The 27112-nt window shown below is 40.3% G+C and overlaps 1 long non-coding RNA gene across 1 annotated transcript; it reads right to left on the bottom strand.

Moving 5' to 3' along the window:
- Nucleotides 1-328: 328 nt before the first annotated feature.
- Nucleotides 329-27001, bottom strand: LOC135579671 (uncharacterized). Its single transcript, XR_010473274.1, has 4 exons — nucleotides 26693-27001; nucleotides 23428-23539; nucleotides 21776-21956; nucleotides 329-1076 (listed from the first exon to the last, which is right to left on the bottom strand). It is a non-coding gene; the product is annotated as an uncharacterized LOC135579671 (long non-coding RNA).
- Nucleotides 27002-27112: the final 111 nt, after the last annotated feature.

Below are 27112 nucleotides of genomic sequence, written 5' to 3'. Positions count from 1 at the left end.
ACCTTACTCATGTGATTACTGGGTTAAGAGGTACAGATTAATGATTGTAAAGTGCTTTGAAATCCTGAGATGAAAGGTATTATGCAACAGTGAATGATTATTGTATACCATTTAATATCAGTTTGTTCATTATGATGTCATGTAATGAGAAAGGAAGTATTCTTAAACTCAAATCTGGCAAGGGAACTTGTATTCTGGCTGCAACAAATTGTCCATGTCCATGTGGCACAGCTGCATCACAAACCCTTACCTTCTTCACCACAATATAGAAGTAATTCTTATTCCTATCATTCTTAAGCAAAACTAATGCATGTTTGTAATGGGTGCAAAGGTGCTTGGGTGGAATGGCCACATAACACATGGTAACATGACTATCATCATATCAAACAAAACAAGACAACATAATTTCTCTAGTCCTGAGATAAATTGCAAACCATGTGGGGAAAAAGAAATGCCATGGGGTTTTTTTGTACATAAAATCCTCCAGGCTAGCATGCTGTTTTCTTCCTTTATTATTTAAAAAAGCCTAGTATGTACAAGCTGCAGAAGTGCTGCTGCCCTCTCCAAAGAAAGGCTTGGTCTGGAGAGCCCTGGGCATGGACCTTGGGGACAGGGCCACCACGACCTGCTAAGGCCTCCATGTTGCTGCAGCAGGTAACCCCCTCATCCCAGACACCAGCAAAATTTTGCGTTTCTGCATGGCATAGCCTCACACATTATATAAGTAAATACATCTCTCTGTGTATAGCCCCGCAGAGGAAATATTTACACTGCTAAGCATTTGGATTATGGAAGCATAAATAAAGTAAAGGCTACTGGAGCCACTGTGAACCATCAGAGTTTTGCTAAGCTTGAGTGTGGTGAGATACACTCTATAACATGCACTGTTGTATCACATGCTCTGGATGTGTCAATACTAGAACACTGACCTGGGCTTTTAGGAAAACTGTATCTTCAATAAGCACTGGCAGCATCTTGATCCCTTTAAGTGTGGCTCTGATACGCTGATCACCAAAATCTAGGGCAGGCCTCTGAAGTAGTTGGATCAGGCTCTAATACTCCTTTAGATCATAATCCTGCAAAGATTTAACATTTACAAATAACTTTATCATGTGAGTAGTTAAATGGGATGTTGGAGGATCAGGGTCAGAACAGGAACATTCAACAAATTCCAGCTTTGGTTTTATCTATCAAGGATACAACAGAAACAAGAGAAAGGTTAGGGCTGGCTTCTGATAGAACCTCATCCTTAAGAATACGCAGCATTCGAGGACTTATATATCAGCTTAAATTCACCCACAACTATTCAGTCCTATCAGCTTCAAAGGATTTTAATTAGCATGCAAAGCTCACTACATAGGCAAAAGATAGGAACCTGGTCTGTAGCAGTCTTTCTTCTGACACAAATATTCTGCACTCTGCTATGACCCAAAGCCTATTTTAGTGTTTTTCCCCCCATTCCTATGCCTTTTTCTTTTTTTTCTAACCTTCATCCCTCAAACCATCCAAGGGGATACCTACCTGGATACCTCAGAGTGCAAATGCTGTGAGGCTTTTACTTGTAACAACAACAACCAAGGTAAGGATAGAAACATGAGATCTGAAAGAGAGAAGCTACTCTTGTATTTAAAAGCTCAACAGTGAGTGTTTCTAGCCCACAGCTGAGCTGGGCTACCCTGCCCTTGCCACCTCCAAAATTTTGGCTGTGGATTTGGCCTCTTGCCTTTTGTGTAAAGCACTGGAACTTTAATTTGAGAGAGGACAGTTGCATTGCTTGACATTCTGTATGCTTTTGCAGTGGTGAGAAGAAACTGAGCAGAAAATGAGGTGTCCAGACAAAATATATTCTACAACATCAGGCAGACTACAGAAGTGTCAGGTGAGAAGTATTTTCTCTGTCACTGCTAGGTTTCACATTGGATAGTTCAAAAAGATTCTCTCATTCTCCATGAGTGTTTCTACCTGGGGATCCGCTACAGCCCTGCTGGGTTTAGTTTGGCATTTGGCATTAGAAATTCTCTGCCCTGTTGTTTACGCATCTTCTCTCACAGAGATAAAATCACATAATATTCTCGGAATAAACCCCTCAGAAAAATGACAAGTGTTCTGGAAATAAAAGAGAAGGAAAACAGCTACTTGGACCGAGCATCTGGCTTACTCAATTTGTACAAGAAAAATGAATGCCAGTTATTGCATACATTTTTTACTTTTTCATTATGAAGAAGAAAAGACGATAAAAAAACCAACAGTGATTACTGCTGGTTTTGTAGATCAGTGTACAATGAAGATTCAGATACTATTGGAACAAAAACTGGGCAAGACAAGACTATGAATGGTAAATTCAGAAATTTCTGCCTATTTGAAAATCATGTATAAGTATCTAAATGCTGAACAGTGCAAGTATTACATGTGTAAAGCAACAATCTTTAGCATGTTACCAAGAATCTAATTTTGTGCAGAATCTGTCCTTTATTTATAAAATAGATCAATTTATTATATAAAACACATGTAAAAATACTTCCACTGGTAATAAAAACATTTGGTATGAATGCTTCTCTAGAAGTTATCAGTTCCTATTGTCCTTTATAGTTCATTTCTAACAGTTGCATAATGGGTCAACTCTTTTTTTATAGGCTGCAGTGATACGATGTCTGTAAAACTGAGGTTATGAAATGCAAACTATTTTATAACAATATGTCCCTGCTATCAGAGAGTAGCTTCCACGACAAATTCTTCTGTGCTCGTATATTGATTTCACTGCTGATAAACAAATAAAAGTCCCCCTCTATCATTACAGGATGTCTGCTGTAAAATTCAAGGTTTCGAACAAACCTTTGCTTGAAAGTAATTTATTAAAAGCATTGATCTTAAGGTCTTGAAAAGCTACACAAGCCAGAAATACTGCAGCAGTGGCTAAATGCAGAGAGTAAGTCATAATGTAATACAAGAACTGTCATTTCTAAATGAGATTGTTAGAGTTCATGAAGATCCCTCATGTGCTTAAATCCTTGCGGACTGAAGGCCTATAGTATTCTTTCTCCAATATTTTAAACAAGTTTCTAAATTTTCATTTAGACAAAAAAAATAAAGGTACTAATTAAAGTATTTTTCTCTACTTTCTGACTGAAGAATCAAATAAGATGCATTATTTACTAAATAAAACGTTGTGGTAATTAAGCTAGAACAGGAAATCTGAATGGTAATTTATTCGTTTAAAATAAAAGAGACAAGGTATAAAACCAGGTTGCTGCTTCCAAGCCATAAAACAACCTGGTAAGAAAATAAACCCATGCAAACAAAACCCTGACAGTCAGGCTTTTTTTTTTTTTTACAATTTTATATCTAATAAGAAATTTGATTTTAGAAAAGTTTTACAAATCTTGTTTTTTCTAGTAATTCCTTAAAATACCATGTGCAGTGTAGGGGTTCCCAGGAACCAAAGGCCACAACCATGAAGTAGCTCAGATATTCCAAGTTTAGAAAACTTTATAAGCAGGAGATGATCTGACAAGCCCATAGAAATATATTTCATTTTTATAGTAAATTGCTAAATGATCAGTCACATTTTTCACATGTTGAAAACTACCATGTGCTGAAGACAGCACAGTCAGTAAGTGTGACTAAATACTCATTGAATTCCTAATGTGAAATTTTCCAGTACAAGAAATCCCATCCTATTGCTTATCTGCTGATAAACAACAAACAACTGTGTAGAAAATGTCACAAATCCCAAGCATTCTAAAATCATGGTTCAGGCCCCCCAGTCAGTATTTCACTATAGATATGCTTTTAATTTGGTTTCCACATATAACTGAGCAGGTTATTAAGTGTTTTTCTGCAACCACAAGAGCTTGATGTGGAAGCTATTTTCATGTTTATTTTAAGGAAAAATATCGAGAAGCTGGAGCTCAACAAAACCCACCAAAAGTCATGACGCTCATGATATTGTGAAATCTAGTGATGAGACATATGGAAAAATGAAGTGATACATGACATTTAAAAAGCTGCTTATTCAGTTTAATCACAGTATGTCAAATAGACCTATCCAGCAACTTCACAATGCATCATAAAAGGGCTCTTTTATCAAAAGGAATTAAGGTAACACAGGCAGGCTAAAAAAACGAGTCTTGGGAGATCAAAAGGAAAAAGAAAACACTCTGGTGGCCTGCAGGAAAGGGAAAACCTCCTTTAACTAAACACCCAGGAGAAAAGGCAGCATGTACATTGCCTGAGAAATTCCTTCAATGGTACAATTTACCCTCTTGATTTCATCAAATGGCAAATGACTGTACCTACACATAAGGACAATCAGCTACGTTCTGTTCTTGGTTGTAGTCACACAGCCCAGGTGTGAGCAACCAGAGCTTAACCAGGGCTTTTTTACCTCCCTGCATTCAGATGTGTTCATTGTTTATGTGGGTGCAAAAAACCCAGTAGTATCTGTTCCGTATTTCTTCCATTGCTGCATCTCAAGCCATCCTTGGAAGAAGGATTTGAGGTACTGTGGAGAAAAGATCAATTGATATTGTGGGGATTTTAAATGGGATCCCCGGAAGAAATGCTGTAAACTTAACTGCTGGGCCAGGTCAAACAGGCTGTCGTCCAGCCCCGTCCTTGCACGTAACTCCATTCACTGCAGCAGGATTTCACAAGAGCAACCGAGGGCAGAGTGCAGCCGTTGTGTGTCAAAATGTTTGCAGAACGACTGGGTATAATTCTTTGAAGAGGATTTAATTTTCTTAATGAGTCTGAGTAAATCATTAGCCTCCCTAGTTGCAAGGGGAACACTTCAGGAGATTTCATGAGGTATACTTTAGCAGAGCAAAACAACACCAAGTCATACTTGTTAGACACAAAGCCTCAGAACAGAGCGAGTTGTTCCTCTAATATTTCTACTGCATAGTGTATTTTTAGAATACTGAACAAATCTATCACGCCAATTGATTTTACTGTACCAGAGACTAAATATAGTTTTTTTCTGACAATATGATTACTATTCCTTCTCATACCATGATTTTACCAGAAACATGCATATTGAAGTGTCTTCATCCCTGAGAGCAAATGAAGGAATTATTTTGTAAGTGGAAATGTGGAAAAGCAGAAATCTTAAGCAGATGCCTCTGAAGCAAGAACCTTCTCAGTGTTCACTCAGCATACAACATTTGTTTGCTTTCTTTAGTCTGGAAAAGGCCTGTCACAGTGCCTGGACAAATTGCGTTGGTCACGAGTCCACCATTTCTGGAGTCCAAGTGAAGGAGGCACGACAGGGAACTGCTGGAGAGAGTCCAGCACAGGGCAACAAAGATGCTGAAGGGAGTGGAGCACCTCCCTTATGAGGAAAGGCTGAGGGAGCTGGGGCTCTTTAGCCTGGAGAAGAGGAGACTGAGGGGTGACCTCATTAATGTTTACAAATATATAAAGGGTGAGTGTCATGAGGATGGAGCCAGGCTCTTCTCGGTGACAACCAATGGTAGGACAAGAGGTAATGGGTTCAAACTGGAACACAAGAGGTTCCACTTAAATTTGAGGAGAAACTTCTTCTCAGTGAGGGTGACAGACACTGGAACAGGCTGCCCAGGGGGGTTGTGGAGTCTCCTTCGCTGGAGACATTCAAAACCCGCCTGGACACCTTCCTGTGTAACCTCATCTAAGTGCTCCTGCTCCGGCAGGGGGATTGGACTGGATGATCTTTCAAGGTCCCTTCCAATCCCTGACATTCTGTGATTCTGTGATTCACTCATGCCATCCTCCACGTGCCTCCCTCTGCCTGACTCACCTTTCTGATACTTTCCCCGCCCCGACTGGTCATACTCGCACTCTGCCATCTGCTCAGCCTATCTCAGCAAAACCCAGGTCTTGTGCAAGCAGCAGGCTGTTGCAATCTCTCAGTGGGAAGCAGGGGGCCCATGTGAACAGTGGGCACCGTCCCGAACAGGGCAAAGCACTTCCTAAAATAACCATATCCGTGACCCTGTTGTAAAAACTGGCTGTCCTGGGGTTTATTCCTCATCATCTCCTACCTGCCAGCAAAGAACCTGAACCTTTCTAGTCAGCACCGACTTAGGTGGCAGGGAGCCATAGGAAAGCTAGTGCTTCAGGTTAGCACTCCCTTTCCCCTGCTTCAACCTTTACAATCAAATATCAAAAAGAATGAAAACAAACTGTGGCTGCAGTCATTGGTGTAATACATTTTCTGTTCTCACCAGCACATTTTGCAGGTCACTGTTAGGTCAATGGAACATAACATGGTGTTCCTTTACCACCCCTCCTCCCCCCCACCCCGCACTCTCCCTTTTAAATTTGAAAACAGGTATCTTCTTCCAAGCAAAATAATTTTAACTACTGAACTTCAGAGAAAAAGAAGGTCACAAGCTGACTCATCAACAGCCATAATAAATGTGTTAAAGATCCTGGATAGGACATGAGGTCATTTAAGTTATATAAATGCCAGGTACAGAGATACTCACTACCCAAGGAAACAGGTGTATGTGTTCTTAAGGTTTACTATGATTTATGAAGTAATAAACATATTACTCCAAGGCAAAGTGTCCTGGGCCTGATCTTCCACTGCTTATCATCCATGTATCTCTATATACATCTTCTACACCCCATGCACAAAGTGAGATTTCAAATAAATCAGAGCAGAGGGGGATATTTGCCTTTGTGTGAGGCATAAACACACAACCGTTGACTTTAGAGGCTGACCTGCTCATTTCACTGACAGAGAGAAAGACAATTGTTAAAAGGAATATAAGAAATAACTGTAAAGATGTCTTTATTCCAAGCCTTCTAAATACAGAAAAAATGTCCTTTGCAGTTACTATTTGGCACCACCAGCTGGATGCTCTAAGGAACTAAAATATAGATTTTTTTGCTGCTTAAAACTGGAAATACTGACAATGCGATCTTGTGGCTTATGGTCCTGCATGCTATTTTGTTCTGCTGATAAAGTGTCTATTTCAAATACCTTGTATTTTCTGCACAAGGGAATGATCCTGCTGAATTTTTTTCATTGTGTCGAGCAGCAGTCAAGTGAAACCTTGGAAATACTGAAGGATGCCCATCTGTCTGTTGTGTGCCTCCAGTGAGATCTCATGCCAGTGGGTACAATATCTACCAGGGTCCCACATGGAAAGGGATTGTCCATTTTACCTGCCTTTCAGCCCTATGGATGCAAGCGTTTGTGCAGAAAGAGCTGGGTCTCCTTGCTCCCAGCCACACCAGTAGTATGTCCTGGGCCAGTAACCAAGCACTGTATGTCAGGCCAGATGCTCCAGTGTTAGGAATGTTTCACTTCGTCAAATTGTTGTAGCGTGTTGTCGTTTCCTGCAGGGCTGTTTCTTGAGCTCGTAGAGGGTGCTAACAGTGACACCAGGAAAGTAAGGGAAAAAGTTTTACAAATCTAGGTATCACCTCACAGGATTTTTTTTTTTTGCAAAGCCCATCCTAGTCTAGTTGGAGTCTATGACAAATCTGCACTTTGTTACTGTCATAAGTACTCGGCATATATCTGTCCTTAGAAGGAATATATAATGTGAGCTAAGCAGGAGCAAAATGTATCATTCCATTTTGCCTGCTGGCAGAAAAATCCTGAAAGGATTAAGTTGTGGGTAACAGAATATGCTAGAAGTGTGTAACCTAAGTGATGAAAAAACATTAGTCCTTAATACAGAGCAGCACAAACATATCAATTGCTCAGCAGGGTTCTGTTGTCCTTATCCCTTTGCCAGGGGTGATGTATGGCATGAAAGCAAATAAAAATGACCTCCTATAGATTCAGAACAGGTGTGGTGGTGGCGGGAGATTGTACCTCTACTACCAGTCCTGGAGGCAGAACTCCTGCATACAAATGTCCTTATTGGCTGAAACTGGATACTACTCTCTACTTGAAAGAAAAAGCAGTTGTGTTGCAAGCACAGAAAGGGAAGGGTAACTCCCAAAGATATGAAATTTTATGTCCAGTGAGCTCTAAGGCATCAATCCTTCCCCCAACAACTTTTGGTCTGAGCAGAGTTGGCCCCTAAAGCTTTGCAAGAATCGTTTCCCCTTCCCAGACTGTATTCCTGTGCCCTGCACAGTGGTACATCGTCCAGCCCTGAGGAAGCAGGTCAAGTGGCACAGTGACAAGGACTGAGGATAGAAAAGGCTTAGAGAGGCTGAGTCAGTCATAGTAAGCAATGATTAACTTTGGGGTTCTTTACTTTTGACATTCAGATCATGTAAAATCATGGGATTACTTCAGTGCCAGTCAGCCTCATGTCTGGGCCCTTCCCTTCATAACAGGTGCCATGGACAAGACAGATCATACCAGCAAAGGAAAAGACACAGGCTGAAAATGAGTAAAAGTTATTCACAGTAACTTCTGCTTCAATGGCAACATTGCTATACCTTTATCAAATAAACTATAAAATTTGGCATGAGAGGGGCCCAGGACTGGAATAGCAGGAATGTTGCAGATCAAGATTAATGTGTATTGGCAGAGCTACACCGAGAAACATGCACGGCACCTGTCTCTACGGTGCCTCTCTTGAGCTAATGACGTTAATCGCCTGGTTTCATAAACACGGTATTGAAACCTGCATTTTAAAACCATATCTTGTAGATTGTAATGTAAACTATTTTGAGGGAAATTTTGCTAAGAAGAAAAAAACACGCATATATGTAACAAGCCAGCTGAATAAGAAAGTAATACATATCTATAATATGTTCATAGAGAAAGAATCTTTGCTGTTCTGAGGAATATAATATATGTGCATGTGTGTGTAAAAGTATGTATGTTCTATACATGTTGATAATAAGATAAGCATTAACAAGTGTGACGGGAGAGATGAGGATTTCTTACAATCCCAGCCACCTGAGGTGTTGCATAGTTCCTCTCAGAAGCCTGTCTCACCTTCTACCCGAAGCCCCAGAATGTGCTGCAGCCTGGAGTTACGACAGAAATTCCTGGCCTGGATGGGATGCTGGAGAATCAGGAGCCATGCTTACAAACATCAGCAATAGGCATCTGATTAGTTAGATGCCATTACATTATTCAACCATCCTTAAATAACTATTACACCATTTCAGTCACTAATCCTTTCTGAGAAAGACAAGTAAGAAAGCATTAATTGCGTGACCATTACATGAGTGCGATACTTTCTTTTGGATTGACTGTACTGCAGGTTTTGCGATGCTGTATTCCTTCCTAAAATGTTCCTCACCAAGCCCTAACTCTATTAATGTCAAAACTCCTACTAATTTTAGTGGGTCGAAGAACAAACTTGCTTTTCTCACCAGCTAAGAACAACTCCCTCAAAAAGATAGGGGAGAGAGTAGATACAGGATTTTGTAGCCATGTCTCACGTCAGGATAATACCATATTTTCATGTTGCTTTTGGATGTTTTGTCTTGAAGACAATAGTGAATATTTACAAACATACCAGCTCTCGAATCCCAATGAGCTCCTTATGTAAAATATACTCTGAGATAAGCATTACCTTTAACTGTGGGAAGTGTATGTCAAGCCTGAAAACTTTCCAGTGTTTTTAATTTCTTTTAAAACTCATTCTGAAAATTCCTGGACAAGCCATCAGTGATAATTTAGCTTATTTAGCCCTAAAGGACTCAGTATACACTCTAGTGAGAAAAGGAGAACAGTTTATGATTGAAAGACCATATTAAATATTGTACGTATTCTTAGAACACCCATGTAAAATCTGAAAAAATTTTACAGATAATAGGAAGTTCCTGCTTTTGCTGTTTTCTCTCAGGAAAACAACAGATACGCAGCTGCTTTAAAAACTGGGCAGGCAGTGTCCTGGTGCGCCAGAGGAGTGTCCTCAGCCCAGTGACACCCACTAGATGGGGATATTTCCACAGGACACTCCTGGATGGCGCTGGCCTCCCCAGCAGCGTTCATCCATGTGTCACGACGGGACCAACACCAGCTCATACTTGCCTTTCACGTTCTTGAGTTTTGGATAGGAGCAGAGTTAACTTGTTTATTCATTCAGAACAGTGACGTGCAGTTTGGGACAGCCTGGGGAGATTTTCACTTTAAAGAGTAGCAGATCCAAATATTTTTTTTTTACATTAGAAATAACAGATGAGCACATGCCTGTGTGAAAACACACACACACAAACACATGCAGATGTATTCAACAGCCTAAATGGAACACAGATCTTACTGCTTCTTAGTTGGAGTAAGTGCTTCTATAGCTTTTAACAGGCTACTCAGACATGCAAGACTTTGGGCACAGACTAATTTTTCAGTGGCACTTATGTGTTTGGTGTTAAACTCAATTACAATTTTTAAAAACATTGCAGGTTTGCTTGCAAATCTGACACTTTCATTTACACATGTGCTTATGTGCATGTGGTGTGCACAAAAGACTGCACTATGACTGAGAGACATCTAGTGTGTTAAACAGGCGTCAATTATAGTGAAAAAGGCACCAGAATGCATTAATGCTGGTTGCTTTTTGTCATTTCAATGGTCTCATTTCCAGGATTCAGTACAAGCTACAGAGATCAACTAACCGTGGCGATTAACCAGCCATAAGAAGCATGTTTTTTCCTATCTGGTACTCCTAGCTCTTTGAAAAGCAATATTCACCTCTAGTTTAAATCTTCCATGGCTCATTTTCCCCTGTATGTGTTCAGACAAGGCTGACCTGACAATGTGTAAGATCCTTTTCTGCAGCCCAGTATTTTTTTCAGTCTGTTTTCCAGTCAGTACTTTCTATGCCATGGGGTCCACAAAGAATAAGGAGTTACAGAAATGCTGAGCTTTATGAGGTCCTGTTTTATGTGTAGGTGCTAACTTCAGAACTGGAATTACACTTTATCTTCACCCTATGTTGCAGTTTTGGGGAGCTATGGGAATCTGCTAGATCCACTCACTTTCTGTTTGCAAGAACCATAGAATCATTTAGGTTGGAGAAGAAAGACCATTGAGTGCAACCATTAACTTAGCACGGCCAAGTTCACCACTAAACCATGTCCCTAAGAAACTCATCTATATGTATTTTAAACAGCTCCAGGGATGGTGACTCCACCATTTCCCCGGGCAGCCTGTTCCAATGCCTGACAACCCTTTCCAGGAAGAAGTTTTTCCTAATATCCAATCTAAACCTCCCCTGCTGCAATGTAAGGGCATTTCCTCTTGTCCTATTACTTGTTACTTGGGAAGAAACCAACACCAGTCTCACTACAACCTCCTTTCAGACGGTTGTAGAGAACAACAGTCTCCCCTCAGCCTCCTTTTCTCCAGGCTAAACACCACATAGTTAAGATTTTGAAATATTTCTGTGTTCTTTTCAGTATTTCATCTGTGCTCTCTCCACCCCTCAACCTCTCTGTGTTCCTAATGTGTCGTACACAAAACAACTGAAGAACTTTTTGTTTGGTATTTTTTTTAAATCACTTACAATTAAAATGATCTTTCCATGAACCTCACGGAAACCAGCTCATACATGAACTCCACAGGTCCTGAATGAATTTCATACACTCCACAACATGAAACAGATTCCATAGACCTAGGAAATTATCACACATACCACTGAGCTGAATCACTGTATAAATGTTATCTTTGTTACCTATTTATTCTCTTACTTGTACAAGCTGGATAAGAGCACAGGAACACACACCTCACTATCAACAGAGCCACACCACTCTTTTTTTTTTTGACTCACCCCTTTTCCATTGCACTGATAACTGTGAACTTGTGCCAGCTGCAAGTAGTTCTTGGCTGGCATTTGAGAAATAACTTGGCTGGTGGCTGGGAAAGGTATGTAGGGATGATCCACCAGAACACATTAACTCCTTGGTCTCTGCTATATTTCTTCAACACAGCGAGCTTTGCTTTAAGTATAAGGCATGATTCAAGTTCTCTGAAGTGCCTTCCTTTGTCCCCCTCCTAATTTGCTTATTTAGAAGTATTGCAAATGGCAAATTAGAGCCACGCATTAAACTATAGCGTAACATACGGAAAAAACAACTTATTGCTCCATGTCATTACTTGTATACACCATGACTGAGAAAACTGACAGTTTATCCACAGCCTGCAGTTTTCCTAAAATAAAGCATCAGTTAGTAGTTGAGGCAAGATTAATTCCGGACAGCTTTCCATCATCAGCAATATAACCCAGTGGAACTGCCAGAAAAGTTTGTCCAAGACAAGCTAAATCAAAGTTTTATTACAAGGCGAGATGCTCTTTGTAAAATCATGTTTTCACAGAAGTGTTTGCCCAGTCTCTATGTTTATCAGCAAACTGATACTTCCTCAAACCGTAACATCCCCTTAACTTAAAACAACATCAGTGTACTCAGTGTTGTGGGAACATCTTACATCTCAGCTTGAGTACACATCATTACAAGAAAACAATCAGAAACATCATTTCAAAAGTTGTTCTTGATACTTGCATGGTGTTACATGTCCTTTAAAAAAATGCCTAAATTAACTTCCTGCATGTGCAATGTTGATATCCTTCCTCAAATATGCAGAGTGAAAGCTTTCCAAAGACTGAAATGCCACTGGCAAAAGCTTGCTATGAAGTACGCAGACACTATTAGATATAAACTACAAAACAGAACATCATAACCACAGTCCAGCAACTGTGACCAAAGGAAAAAAGGGGAGAGGCAGGATGGCAGTACCAGCGACACAGTCCAGCTGTGTCACACGCTGTGACACACGCTGCAGCAAGGACGAGTCTGAGCATGGTGCATGCTCCAGGGTGCCGCACAGCCCTCCGAGGCATCAGGCAGCTCAACCTTGCAGTTCAAAGGAGGTTACAGAATCCCTTACATTAAAAATCACTTTTGTTTTCCAGTCCAATAGAGCTCAGAGCGATGCACAGGCAGTTGAGGTTCTAGCCCAAACCAGCATGTGAAATTATAGAGAGATAAGAGTAAAGGTAGTAATTTCTAATTATTTATTTTTTAAACCCTCACTGTCATTTACAACAAAATATTAGTCACTAGAAAACATTTTTGTTACAGCTTTGTTGTGTTCCACGCTGCAATTATGACCTCCCTTATCTTTCTATGAAAATGCTAGCAGTATCACAGTTTGTGTTGTTCAACAGCAACTCTCATTTTCAGAGTTCCTTATCACACAAACACATCTTTATGCTTCCACATCATTCCCACCACAGGGGGGGAAACAGTTGCAGTTAAACCAGTGCAGAGCCTATAACAACTGTTTTGACTGTCATTTAAAAGCCAGCCTCACCAGCTGAATGGCTGTAGAGACATCGATCATATTGGATCAATCAGCCCCAGTTCTGACACAGGCTTAGGTCCAGGAATGGGCTCAGTCTGCTCTACTGATTGGTCTTAAGCCCTCCCCTCCTATCCTAATTTCAGAGACGTCTACTCAGACTGAGCCCTGACAAGGAATTTGAAAAGAAACAAGAGGAAGGATGTAACTGAAATCAGAACTAAGAATCTGCATGTTTCTTAGCTTTCATGTTGACTTCAGAATATCTCAATTATTAATAAATAACTGGATACCACACTGGTGAAAATTAATTAATGAGGGGAGCAGTGTGCTACACTAATGTTATGGCTTCCAGTTTCATGGCCTGCTTTTTGTGTCTAACCACGGGCTCCAAATGGAGCAACCAAGAGAAAGGAAGGAGAGCTTATTCAACACAAACACATATAGGAATGACAGACCAGTCCATGGCAACGGCTCTATTCAGATAGAATCTGAATAGATTAAAAAAAACATAGCTGCAAAAGTAGATAACTTAAGGTGAAATCCTTTTCCTTCAAAGGCTGACACAGATGCATTTGCATGCAGTGAAGCCACCCACTTGTAGGAATTGTGCTGGAAAGAAACATACACAGGTTAAAAAGTCATAGGAAAACCTGTGCTTTGTGTAATGTATGATTTTACTAAAGTAAATGTTGAAATAAATGGCTTATTTACCAATATTTTGATCTAAACAATGGCAATACTGTAGCCTTCTGGGAATAAGACTCAAGGTGTTTATGTCCCTTGCCACATCTCTATGACATACATATCTAGAAGGGATGAAGGATACATCACCATCAGAAACGGTGCTTTGCTTTTGCAGGTCTTAACAGATCAATAACACTGTGAACGTATTTGTATGACTGGAGACTTGGGAGCAGTCAAGCAGAGATACAAGAAAGGATTCAGTCTTGTGGAAGGCAGAAGCTGAAATATAAACGCTTTATTCCAGCTAAGAAAGAGTGACATCTTCCCAGTCAGCTCCTGGGCACAGGGCTCTCTGCCTTAGGCTGTGTGAACCTAGAAAAAAAGTGACAACTCAACTCGCAAATCACAAGGCAGTTGTTTTGAAATATATAAGGATATAGAAATCATTATTATAAACCAGAGTAAGATTCTTTGCATGCTCTGAGGATCCATTGTTATGATAAGAGAAAACTGAAACTTCTTCCAGGGGCATTTCCCTTATTAATTGTTTTACTTCAATAAGTACCTACAGCAAGATGCATTTTCATCACTTAGATAAAATAGAATTGTCAGGTAATTCAGTCCAATTTAAAGGTTACCAAAACCTAAATAAATCAAAACTCTTTTTATTTCCTTCCACAATTTTGTTCCAGAGGAGAGATGTTAGCAAAAAAAGGTTCTCAACACAGAACAGAAGTAACTCAAATTCCTACAGCGCTGTATCCTCACCGTTTATTATTGCACTGCGGGAACTGTTTTCTGACATTGCTGCCTTACAGGTCAGTCAGCTTATAGGGATCTGTGGAGCTGTCAGCCCACTTTGCAGATGACAAACACCTTGTTGTCCCAGGACAGGCTCTGCACAGTCATTAGTCTACACTGCAATTGGAAGGTCAATTAAAAGCTGAAGCATTCCCTGTAGCTAGCAAAAAACCATTGTAGTAAATGCAAAGTTCAAGAGAAGTTCTATCATCAGATGAAACATGCAAAAGCACAGTCTAGACATGATGGCCCAGCACCCTGTCCAGCTGAATGTTAAAAGCATCCAATGCTGGGGAATCCACCACTTCCCTGGTGAGATTATTCTAATGGCTGATTGTTTTCATTCTGAAAAATTTCCGTCTTAGATCCAATTGGAATCTCCCCAGGAGTAACTTGCACCCATTACCCCTTTTCCACGTGACTCCTTGTAAAAGGGAATCCCCAACTTCTTTATAGCCACACTTTTAATACTGGAGCATGGTGATGAGGTCTCCCCTAACCTTATTTTCTCAAAGCTTAACAAACTCAGTTCTCCCAGCCTTTCCTCATGCAGCAGGCTTCCCAGTCCTTTTATCATCTTTGTGGCCCTTTTCTGGACCCTCTCCAGCCTGTCCATGTCTTTTTGCACAGCTGGGAACAAAACTGAACCCAGTGTTCCAGGTGTGGTCTGACAAGCACTGACTAGTTGTTATGGTTTAACCCGAACTAGCAATACAACCACGACAGCCGCTCACTTGCCCCTCCCCATCCCCCAAAGAGGGGAAAGAATAGAAAGGGAAGGGAAAAACTTGGATTGAGATAAACACAGTTTAATAAAATAACAAAATACTAATACACTAATAGTAAATATATATCTAAAATAGAAATAAAAGATACTCAAGACAATTCCTCATGAACTCTGTCCACACCAAGCAGCCAGTCCCAGGAAGCAGCACCTGGTCCCGAACAGCCGATCCCGTTAGAGAGAAAAAAAGGAGAAAGGCAGAAAAGCCCAGAGGCCTCTGCAAAACAGCAGGATGGCAAAAGGCCAAATTAAATGTCCCGAGCAGAACTCCCCTGAACAGGTTTCTGAGAGCAAACACAAGACAGAAAGCAGAAGATCCCTACTCTCCTTAAACACAAAGCATGATGCTAATGGGATGGAATACTCTTATTGATCAGTCTGGATGTCAGTCAAGCTCTGCCCCACCTATGCTCCCCTTACTCAATGCCTCACACCTGTGGGCACAGCACCTAGAATGTCGATGGCTCTCAGACCAGAGCAATTAAAAACATTAACTCTGTGCTGTGTGTCATCTCTTGTTCTCAAACTAAGTCTAAATAACGACCATGCTAGCTATGAAAAAGAAAGGTTTCTAACTGCATGAAGAAAATTAACTCATTTTCAGTCAAACCAGCACAGTAGAGCAGGATAATGACTCCTTTATCTCTGCTGGTGATGCCCCCGCTGATGCAGCCCAGCATCCTGTTGGCTTTCTTTGCTGCAGCACACTGTTTGTTCATATGGAGCTTGTTGCTCACCAGGACCGTCAGGTCCCTTTCCACAGAGCTGCTCCCCAGGCGGGTAGATCCCAGCCTGTGCTGCACTCCTGGATTATGTTTTCCCAGGTGCAAGACCTTGTAATTGTCCTCGTTGAACTTCATAAGGCTCTTATTAGCCCACTTCTCCAGCCAGTCTTCCTGCAGGGTGGCTCCCCCTCTGAAGTGTCCACTTCCCTACTCAGTTTGGTGTCATCAGTAAAATGCATCAGGGTATTCTTGATCAGATGACTTACAAAGATGACTGATGAAGACATCCAGATGACTTATGAAGATGTCAAACAGCATTGGGCCCAATACTGATCCCTGGGGGAACCCCCTTGTGACACATTGCTGGTTTCAAAAGGAATCATTTACCACCACCCTCTAAGTACAGCCTGTCAGGCAGTTCCTCAACCACCGCACAGATCCCTTGTATAGACCGAAACACATCAGTTTCTCTAGAAGGTGACTGTGGGAAACAGTACTGAAAACCTTGGAGAAATCCAGGAAGATGATGTCCACCACTTGCCTCACATCAACCGAGCAGGTTACATTTTTCATAGAAGGTGATCAGGTTTGTCAAGCATAATTTGCCCCTGGTGAATCAGTGCTGGCTTTTCCCAATCATGTGCTTCATTTGACTTGTGAAATTGTGAAATCCCTCAGGAGGATTCATTCCGTAACTTTCCCAGGGACTAAACTAAGACTGATGGGCCTATAATTTCCTGGATCCTCCTTGAAGCCCTTCTTGTAGATGGAGGTGACATTAGCCTTCTTCCAGTCTTCTGGGACATCCCTCAAACTCCATGATTATGGGGAGTGGCCTTGCAGCAACGTCAGCCAGCTCTCTTAACACCTTCAGCTGGATAATGTCAGGGTCCATTAATCTGTAGGGGTCAAGCTCCTGTAATAGTTCACATGCTGACTTTTCCTCGACTGACAGAATGGTGGTCTGTCCCTTACCCAGCCTGGCTCCAAGGTGCAAGGCGGTCTGTTTGTCCACAGGGAGGAGGGTGTGACCCAGAAAAATACAGAAACTATGTGAAAACTGGCCTCTACCAGATTGCGTGGCATTGCCCTACGAAGTCTTTTAACGATGCTATCCGTACAAGGGTTGTCTCCTAACGCCAAAGCAGGGCACACAAATCAAAGTTCCTCTTCTCCATAAGGGACAAGGATATAACCTGTAGCCTACTTGCAGAAAGACATTCAAAGATGCTGAAATAAAAAGTATACTCTTGGAAGACCAAGACACTTCCAAAAGCCAGAGAAGTCACATTAATCAAAAATTAAAGGGCTTCATAAGTTAAAATAATGTGATTTGAGTCACTAGCCCAGTAGATGATTGACTCATCCTGGGTAAAGCCACAATGCCACTGAGTCCTTCATTGCCCTGTCTCTGGGTAGCTGTTTCACATCTGCTCTGCATCCATTATCTCATCTCATTAGAGCATCACCTAGAAAGTTACCATGACCTGTTTTGCTGCAGGCTGACAACCATGTTGATTCACTGGTTTATTTTAAAATATGACTGAGAGTTGTATGCCTGTGTTAGAATCAGTTGATTGCCTGGCTCCTTTGGACACATCATTAATGTTCCCTCAGTTCCCCCAGATTCTGTCTTTGTTACATCACACAAATGGTAATTTCTTTTATCCATTCATCCATTTTGGGCAAATTATGGGTGTTTTTCCTCTCTTGCATAAGACCATATTAAAGCAGCCATTGTTAATGCTTTTGAGTTGTTCGTGATGAATTTCAGCTGAAATCAGTATATTCTATTCCTTCAATAATTGCTCTCTTTCCACAACCTGTACTTTGAAGTTAGAATTTTTCTCCTACAACTAATGAACACGTTGTTTTTCTGCGAGCATTGTGATTTTATTGCTTTTTCTTTGTTTAAAGCTTAGTCACATCATCTGTCTTTCATAATCCTTTCTGACAGCCTGTTTCTAAATGATAAACTTGGTGATACGATATAAACTTCTTCCAACAGTTCTTCCTTCTCCTGTCTTTGCACAGTGTAAGATCAGCAACAGGACTATATCTTCAGGGCTTGCAGCTGCTGGCAAGTCAAATTTTTGTAGTTTTCAGACCAAGTGCAAAAGCTAAATGCTTGGCAATGGGGCTTTTTAACAGCTGGTGATGCTCTTCAACTGTTGCTGTGCAGCCACTCATCTACTGATAACATTTACGGCACCGGGCAACAATGGCAAATTGCTCCTTCTGCATTCAAACTGCTCTGGCGTCACCCTTCTGCCACTCCTTCCAGCTGCAGTGCTGCACCATCTGCTGTTTGTAAAGCATCTCCTTTTAGGGCTCATTTGTAGTTTCTGGTGATCAGTTTATGACAGAGTTTTATGGACGATGATAACACTCATGTTCTAGGATGTCTTGTCCCTGTTGCTTTCATGGTACCACTTGCTGTTTATTTTCACAGTTCTTGTAGCAATGCAGCAATTCTTGTTGCCATTTCTATCCATATGCTGCTCTTCCAGCACATTTTACCTTTCCTTTGGGTCATTTGTTTTGTTAACGCTACCTAGATTTAATTTAGTGGGGGGCTGATGGCCCCTGGTTCCTAAGATGTGAGCACAAATATTTATTTGCACTCCAGAGCATAGTACCACTCAGGCCCACTCACATGCTAAGTACTTGAAAATAACTTGCAAAACATATTAGTTGCTGTAATTTTCATAGTTTGGTCTTTGCCTCTGCTCCCAGATCCTTTATGATTCTTAAATAACATAGGATTCAGGCCTCTATCAAAAGCAGAATCCTCCTGCATATTGAAGCACACAGAATTATATGATTTTTTAAAAAATCAAGGTGCTTATTAAAACCTTTCCATGCAGACGTACTTTTTCTTAATGAAATACATGTCTTTGTTCTGAATCATTGAATGGCTTTTTCTTGTGTATTTTAACAAGAACCACATGCAAGTTAAGTATCAGTGTACCTATTACTTTGTACTTGCACTAGCAACTTGGAGGACACACAGTCAGCTGAGAATACTGGCTAGTTCTACTTTGAGCAAATGGATTAGAGCATCTTTAATTTATGAAATTTAAAAGTCAGATCTTTCCAAATGAAGGATTCATATGTTTTTGTAGCCTCAGAGAAGCATCCAGCTTTGAATGGCTAACCTTTATTGTGGGATTTCTGTTATTTTCTATTTAATACACAAACTTATTCACCATAGCAACCACTAAAAACTGTGTGGCATGAAACACTAAAAAAAAAAGGCAGAAATGCCCATCCTTGAGGGAATACTAATTCAAGAAAACTTCAATTCCATATCATAAGGTATATTTGGAATAGGAAATGAAAAATCAGAATATAGGAATGACTGAATTTCTTTCAAGGTTTTATCACATTGTTTGCATATGACAATGACAACAGCCAAAGTTTTGACTATGTACTAAACCAAAACCATTGAATAATGATGTTTACTCACAATGTACTATTTAAAGAGAGTGGAAATCTGGTAGAGAAAGGCTATATACATTACAGAAGACAAATTACCTTGTTAGGGCTTAATCAATTATACCTGATGTTTTTTATGATGTTTCAATATACAGTTTTGTATTTCTCCTGACTTCATAAATGTTTAAGATATGTGGCTAAACAACTTCCAGCATAACATTGACATAGCTTCACTAAATCAACAAGAGGGAAGATTGGATTGCCTGGATAATTAGGCAAATCCTAAGACAACCTACTGGTGAAATTGTTGCTGCCAAGCTGTGAACTTCATGTGCATTTTGTCATCGCCTACTTGCTTATCGTTATGAGAAAGACTTGAGGAATAAATGCTTGTGTGACCTTTGGGGGATTTCTTGAATGCCTAGATACATGATGTAGAATATCTTTCTAACACAATTCTTATCTTTGGGTTTTTTGGTATCAGCAAGTGCAATTTATAGCCTAAAAGAGGAGAAAACTGGCCAAGGTAAGACACACATTCTTAGCCAAGGGATGAAAAAAGTTGTATCCTTGTACACAACCAAAGCACTGTTACACATTAGACTCCTTATGTTTTGTTAAAGAAAGAGGCAGGCAACCAGTATTTTTTTTTCTCAAACTAAATATCTCTATTTGCATATTACACATATGACAAAAGTTCTCGATTTCTCACTTTGCATTTGGTTCTTTCTTGTCCTATGTCCTTTATCCCATGCAAACACATTTTCTGTTTTCATTCTCCTTTAAACTAGCCTCATGTTTCCCTTCTCCTAGTCATCTGCTTTTCTGAACTAGCTTTTTTTGTTTCCCTGCTAAAGCTTCACTGTTTTGTCCATGTGACTTTCTTTCATACAGTCACTCTCAAGTGCTTTTTCTCTGCAGCTCCTTCTTCACGCTGCTTCTCTCTTCCCATGTCCCAAGCCAGTCTTCTCACTATCACTTCAAAAACCCTTCCTGCTGCTCTAGCAGTTATCTTTTCAGTTCTCCTTCTGTGAGTTCCTATCTACTTTACTTCAACCCATTTAATCTCTTGCTATTTTTGGTTCCTTCTCTTGCAGGCACCTTCTTAATAAGTTGCTGTTGGCCCAATTTCTCAGCAGCTCTCTGCTCATTTCTTGATTCTTTCATCCCAGCTCTCATATAGCCATGTTACGTTTGCCTGTAGTACAATTTCAAGAGCAGAATAGGAGAACTGGAGCTGGGAGATGAGATCTGTACTGAGACTTAGGTCATACCTAACTTCATGTTACAAAGTGCTGAAGCTAACAGGAGTGATCACTTAGTAATGCCATGGAATAGACTAAACGTCTTGACTCCAGGATGGCTTCTCTTTACACGTATCACCTCTGAGCAAAAGGGCACCTGCTTCCCTATGCTATCCAGGCAATATGACTCAATGGTGGCCTGGAAGGATCCCCTCTCGTAGTGGGAGAATGGTTTAATATTTGTTGATACCCAACTCTCGTGCTTTTTGGAACTGGTATCAACAAAGTTATCAACTATCTATCTACTACAAGTGGAGACATTGATTTGTTTCATATGAATCACTAAAAAATTTCAACTATTACTTACTGATCTGAAATACACTCTAAAAAAGACCAGGAGACAGAGGTTCTGTATTTCACTCCCAGTTTTCTTAACCACAAATTCTCAAAAACTTGAAATACTACAACTGTCCTCATGGGAGTGTTTATAGCTACGGACTGTCTGTTGACACTCTCCCTGCTCCACAAAAAAACATGTGCACATTTCTGTAAAAATAATTTAGATTTTCATTGATCAGACTATATAGCATGGCCTGGATAGTTAGAATAATTTGGCATGCAGAAGTTTTAAAAGGTAATTTGATTTTATGAATGCACATGGACAATACATTTGAGTAGCAAAAAGATTTCCATCCACTGCCATGGACTTATGCACAACAAACAGAAATAAATACTTTCCTGTAACTTTCAGACCCTTATTGCCACTGGTCACTATTATTAAATGGAGTAAATGGCTTGCAGTGACATTTAAAGCATCTAGGACATGTGCTAGAATACAGCCATTTGCCTATGCATATAATTTGCACTTGTGATTGTAAAAAAGAGTCCTTACCAGGCTTTGCAGTTTGCCGACGTCAAAGCAAATGCAATATGCTGTATTTCCATGGTCTGGAAAGCAGACACAGTTTAGAGGTTTCATCTGGTTTCTTGTTGTCTCAGCTCTAATAACGTCTGGTAGGTGACTCACTGCTCCATCCCTTCGGTCAAGAGTAGCAGAAACAGTACAAGGCACACTAAAAAAATAGGCATTGTTGATTAGTTAGGCCTTCACCAATTAAACCCTGGAGTATCTGAAGAGGAAAACACAGTCCGCAAAGCAATATAAATTAAATCAAAGTATGTTCATATTTCTAATACATGGCTGCCCTCTTGCTAAATAATGTGCCATTAAAACAGAACAATATTTGCATTTGCATAATTCTATTTTTCCTGAGTAAAGTACAGCTTCCACATGACGACTGTGTTTGAAAAGACTGTCAAGGACTTACTGTGTGCTGATAGGCTAATATTTCATAAGTTCTTGACATATGATAATCTGACTTCTAGAAAATTTTACGAACAACCATGAGAAGGCCAAGAGGAGATAATAGAGCTACATTCTAAAGTGTACAACTGTGAAGATGAAACTAATGTAAGTCCCTTTCTTCTTTAAGAAAATAAATTTAAGCAAACCACAAATCTCTTCTTCGATCTATTAAATAAAAGGCCACAAGGTGTTAACCTACACCTGAAAGATACTCTGGTTCTGACAAAGGCCAAAGTTAAATACAATAACTGTTCATAATCAAATCTATGTTTGATACTCTTGCCTTTTTTTAAACAAGGTCTTAATACTGTGTGATTTAATTAACTTACAAGTTAAATCAAACTAGAATAAGGCACTATGATTCCCAAAAAGTCTTAAATTAGGAATTTTTCAGGATCTGTAATTCCAGGAGAACTCTTATCTGTTGATATTTCTCTCTTTGCAGTCAGGTTTGTCCTAAACATATTTTAGCATTTCAGTGTCCTTAACACCTATTTACTTGAGCAAGATCTGAAAACACTATGATCATTAAATTATTCTTCTCTAATTGCTTTGAAATCTCGAATTCTTTCCTAAGTCTTTCCTAAAGCTCCTACACCTCAGACTGAGCTTAACATTTTATGTATGTGTAGCATATAAAAATGATCAGAAAGTTAAACGCTGACCTGACCCAGCAAAATAACTCTGTGTTTTTTTACACTTGCAGTTATTCAGGCCTGACATTCACAAGTTTCCATACTGTAAAACCTCATGGGAGTAGAAAAGAGATTTTCCTACAACTCAGAGTTTTCTATGTCCCAGCAATCCAATAAAACAAATCATCATTAAAAAGAGCAGGCAATCAGTACTGTTATCACATCTTGGTCTGCCTGGGTAGTGTCTCTCCCATAGAAAACCCCTAACTGATACTGTACTAACAAAGCAATCACTTTCACCATGGAATGAAACTTACTGCTGACTTGCTAAACAATATTTTTCCAGACTGCAGTCTGGATGTACAAATTCATTGTAGGCCACAAGCATTTGTTTTGTCACTTGTTGTGTCACTCTGTTGTCCCTCTCTCGTACTCTTGTTTCCCAGTCAGCAGGGAATATGGGCTTTCAGTTTCTGGAATTTTTGCCTGCTGGTGACAGATTTTGTCTTTGTTGTACAGCTGTTTGATGTTGTTTATACTTACATACTTCAGAAGGCTGCCTTTTCTTTTCATATTACACGTTGTACATTAGCCAGACATCTTGCGATTCTTTTTTTGCTGCAGCTAGCTAATCAATTGATTGCTCGCAGTACAACTGTTGGAAAGGGAAAATAACTCAATTAATTGGTAAGTGAGCATGAAAAATAAAGTATGTTTGAAACATAGAAAACAGAATATAATATAGTGCCTTTAAATGAATAAAAAATGTGGGGGAAAAAATAAATCAACTCCCTATCCTGCTGCTTTCAGGAACATGGTCTATTGTCTCAAAACTCATCCAAGCAGAAGGTGGTTTCTGTTCCCCAGAATCAGTGATTCAGATGATGTCTGCTTTGACAACAATGCATTCACCCTGACTGGGGGCCATTTTTGCCTCATATCCACCTTAAGAGTCTTGTATTGAGGCTGACTAAAGCCTTACAAATCATTTTTATGTAATATTTCTGGAATATGCTTTTCCTAACTATGTTTCCAGCTAAAATTATTCCAGCTTATTATGTCCTTTCTAAATTCATGAATTAATATCTAAGCATAAATTACATCTCAAGAAAAAGATCATAGGTGTTCTTGTGTAATGCAGGTTTTTGTGTAACATATGTGTTCAGGAAAAGATGCTCTTCAGCTGTGTTAGTTTGTCTTGGAAAAACACCAGCTCAGGGCTGCACCTTAGCTATTGAACATTTGTTATAGTCCAAAACTTATTCTCTGACATCTTTTACCTAACGCAATCTCTAACAAGACTTTGCACCAGTCCAAGATAAGAATATACTATTCATAGTTAATCCTATGTCCTCAGAAGCACGTTTTTAAACAGAGCACTTATTCCATACAGACATGGCTTTCTTCCTGCTGTAAAAATGCAGTAGAGGTAAGCACATTACAGGCTTCTGTTACATTAACTGTGGAAGAATTTTCATCTTTTTTGATTTTTTTTTGTGGTTGTCACTGTTTCTTTAACCATACAAGATAAAAATGGTAGAACAAATGCCCAGAAGAGGTGATCAATACTACCAGCTCCTCTGATCCTCAGCAATTCTGTTTAAAGACAGAGTGTAAGCCCCACTGAAACTTATTGGAATGTTTCCACTAACCTCAGTGGAAGATAATCTAGGTTTAACATTTTCAGTACAAGTAATTAAGGTACCTGAAGCCTTGATCTAGGGTGTATGTCAATATAATTATACAAGTGTAGCTATTTGCTGTACTATTGTACACATAGCTCTAAAGGTATAATTTTCTACATGGGCATTCAAATTCTGCCGAAAGAAAAATAACCCTGTAACAGCTCTCATGTTAGCAGCGTGCTTTGCTCTGACTTAGTTGTATATCAAAAAAGTACCTGGGTACTACAACAGGAGTACAGACTTGGGGGTTTATAGTAATGCAACAATATTAAAATACATGTGCACCCTCAAATTTTCCATGGAAATGGAAATAAATCCTTGTGCACAGGCACTCAGGACTGAGCCGAGGAGGAAGATAATGATTAATCATTACAAATCCTAAGTTTGGGGGCTATCACATCTATGGCAGTTTTACCCACTTAGTTTGCAACATCCCTATACCCAGTGGATCAAGCGATACTGAGGGGAAAAGCACTGAGCTTCAAATGCAGGGAGGAACCTGATAATGCTGGGAACCACGTCAGCCTGCTGGCACAGCACTGTGTGCTGACATACACACCTGCCTTTCGGGAAGGCTAATGAGCTCAGGGTCACTGTGAACTAGACCTGGCTCGTGCCTTTCCGCTCAGCACACGAGTGTGGCTCAGCACCTCTGTGCCCACAGCTGTCCTTGCACACACACAGTCAGGGGTATAGGGGACTCCAGCTGCGGCAGAGTGAGGTGCAAATCTAAGCAGGTGCTCTAGGCTGCTGCAGGTTGAGCTTAGAAGACATAATTTGGCTCTCCTGGCTACAATCACAGTCAGTCTAAAGCCTTGTGTGCGCAAGGAATTTATTATGAGGTAAACCAAGGTGACAGCAGAAAACCAAGAGAGCTCTTCTGCAATGACTTCAGGTGCAGGTCTCCCATTCTGGGATACAAGTGCACCCTCACCACTCAGCTCAGTCCCTGTCCAAAAAAACATCACTCAAAGAAGCTATGAAAATAGAGTTCATGTCTGTGAAAACAGCCAGAGTAACTGTGATTGCATTGTAAGCTTATTCCACAATACTTCTCCATGCTGAAAGATGAATGTATACTTAATTCACTGCAACAGTACTGAATAAAATGTATACTGCAGCATCTTGTTAATAGGTCGAACAACGCATTACTTTGCACCCTCTTAGCCCTGTCAGAGTTGTGTTTTTTAAAGCACATTCATCAAAGGCAGCATGGGAGGTCTTGCCTGCAAGTCAGGGTTTAGGACTGTGGCCCTCATCTCACTGCTAGAGAGGGAGACTCGCTCTCTCGACCCACCTCTTCTAAAGTATTTAGGTAATGTTTGTAAAATTGGAATGTTTGTAAAATTGGTCTGACGCCCAAATTTACAAAGATATTACGAGGAAGTACCTAGCTTCAATTCCATTTCCTTGGGAGTCCAATGACTAAATAAATACCTTTGGGATTTGGGCCTCAGATCCTTTTTTAAAATGTTTTCATTGTGGCTGATCTAACCTTCAGTTACTCCTCAAAGCCACTAAAACTAAAATTCTATATGTTATTTAAGTGTCACCTGTACATTGTCAATATTATTAAGCTGATTTGAGGCAGTGGATGAACTGGAAATCTAACCATAAAGACAGAGGTGGAAAAGAGGAGTGGGTTGTCTAAACATTTCTCTGCTGGTACAGGATTGTTTCATATGTCAAAGGTCCTGCAATGTGATGTGACACATTTAAACTGTCAATTCATTCCAGATAATTTCTAACACTATTACTTAAATTGTGTAGTCCAAGAGGTTTACATTTAAAAAATCAAACTATTGTATGACTAAACTCAGATGTAGTGTGCCCACAATGAAACCTTCTGTTGCACTGAAGTATGACGTGCTGTGCCTGGGAGACTGAGGGAAGGGTTTTGCTCTGGGGACACAAGGGGCCTTCCCATCTCCACCGCTCTGGGGACACAAGGGGCCTTCTCCATCAGCCACACTACTGCATTCTGTGAGCAGTCAGAGCTGATGGAAGCTGCCCTACGCTGCTGCTAACACTGCATTTTATATTGGTGATTATTGTAATAACACACTTGCAGGAAATTTTCAGGATTTAAATAGTTTCTGCAGAAATACTTTACTTACTATTACCTCTCACCCAGGATCCAAAATGAGACGGACAGGCCAGTTTTCACTTGGCACAACAATGTTGCCTCCAAGCAGTGAGCTGACTGCAGTAAAAACCATCCAGGAAATTCTTGGGGTGCAGCACAAAGAGGAAAAATAATGTGGAAACTGGGGAATATGCACACAGGTGCAAAATGATGATGTTGTCTCATCTTTTCTTAAAGGCAAGTGGGGTGCTGGCCAGCCAAGTGCAGGATGCGCCACCTCCCACAGACCCAGCTGATCCTGGAAGCCAAAAAGATCTTTTCAAAAGCTTCGCCGAAGACTGGAAAGCAAAATACATCATGGAGACGTCGGGCGGCTCCCACCACCCTCTTTGCATTAAACCTGTTCGAAAAATCAACAGAAGGAAGGTCTCGGGTCTGAACGGGAAGCTCATCCTGC

The sequence above is a fragment of the Columba livia genome, chromosome 5, assembly GCF_036013475.1.
Source record: "Columba livia isolate bColLiv1 breed racing homer chromosome 5, bColLiv1.pat.W.v2, whole genome shotgun sequence".
In the NCBI taxonomy this organism is placed as follows: domain Eukaryota; kingdom Metazoa; phylum Chordata; class Aves; order Columbiformes; family Columbidae; genus Columba; species Columba livia.
The sequence above is the reverse complement of the archived record's forward strand: the minus strand, read 5'-3'. Positions and strand labels throughout refer to the sequence as shown.